Source organism: Acinonyx jubatus, chromosome C2 (assembly GCF_027475565.1).
Source record: "Acinonyx jubatus isolate Ajub_Pintada_27869175 chromosome C2, VMU_Ajub_asm_v1.0, whole genome shotgun sequence".
NCBI classification, from domain to species: domain Eukaryota; kingdom Metazoa; phylum Chordata; class Mammalia; order Carnivora; family Felidae; genus Acinonyx; species Acinonyx jubatus.
The window spans coordinates 104454076-104454321 of NC_069384.1; positions in this window are offsets into that span (position 1 = coordinate 104454076).

Sequence of the window (246 nt, forward strand, 5' to 3'; positions counted from 1 at the left end):
GGAGCTACGCTCACGTGAGCCCCCCTGATCACATGGTGGGCAGAACTGGCCTGGTCGGAAACGAAGAGGTGGGGTTTTCGCCTCTCCTTTTCCCCGGGGGAGCTGTGTGAGGTGCTCAGCTCCGGCCTTCTACCACAGGCAGCGCTATCTTTTTGTTTCCTGCCCTGCTGTTGTTGCAGACTCTGCGCAGCTCCACCGGGAGATAGTGCGGGACTTGCATCCAGTTCGATGCCAGGCTCCTCCTGC